Below are 854 nucleotides of genomic sequence, written 5' to 3'. Positions count from 1 at the left end.
CTATCGTGGCAGAGAGGCAGGAGCTGGGTGCTCCCACCTGCCTGCTTGGAGTCCCTGGGGGTCCCTGGCAGCCCCATGTGTGGCCTGGGGATGGCGAGGAGGTGACACTGTCCCTGCCCAGGTGAGCCTGGGGCCACGGGAGACGAGCACTGTGCTGCGGGGTCTGCGTGTGGGGACAGAGTACCTGGTCACTGTCACTGCCCAGTACGCCAACAGCATCGGCCAGTCGGTGTCCGTCCGAGCACGCACTCGTGAGTGTCCATGCCCATGGGGGAGTGGGCTGGCGTGCCCGTGACACCTGGGACTGGGGGCTCATCCCTGGCTCCATGTGCCCCTAGAGAGCCGTGCCAGTTCTGTGTTGGATTTCCGTGTGGTGGAGACTGGACCAACCTTTCTGCGGCTGGCCTGGCAGCCCAGTCCTGACCCGCCCCAGGGCTACGGCCTCAGCTACGCCGTGCAAGGTGAGGGGACAGTCCCTGCGAGCGGACGGTGCTGCCTTGGCGCAGCCCCGTGGGCCGGGCAGGACATGGCAGGGGGTTGCACGGCAGAGTGCATGCACAGGGGGGTGCACGCATGGGGGTTGATGCAGGGTGTGCATACCAAGAGCACGGAGAGTGTGCACACGCCTGTCTTTGCTGCGGCGGCCAGCGCTCATGCGCGTGCAAAGGCGTGTGCATTCCTATACCTGGAGGCTTTGGTGCGCAGGGCTCAGGGTGTGTGCTTGGGTGCGCACGATGGCCGGGGGCCCAGTGTGTCCCCCAGCCCGGGGCTGGGAGCGCAGGCCTGTGTGTGCCCCTACTGTTGCTGGGCATGGGGGGTGGGTGGCAGACCCCCATCCCAGCCAGGCGCTGGGC

The sequence above is a fragment of the Egretta garzetta genome, unplaced genomic scaffold (assembly GCF_000687185.1).
Source record: "Egretta garzetta isolate BGI_Z169 unplaced genomic scaffold, ASM68718v1 scaffold215, whole genome shotgun sequence".
NCBI classification, from domain to species: Eukaryota; Metazoa; Chordata; class Aves; order Pelecaniformes; family Ardeidae; genus Egretta; species Egretta garzetta.
Note: the sequence above shows the minus strand (reverse complement) of the source record.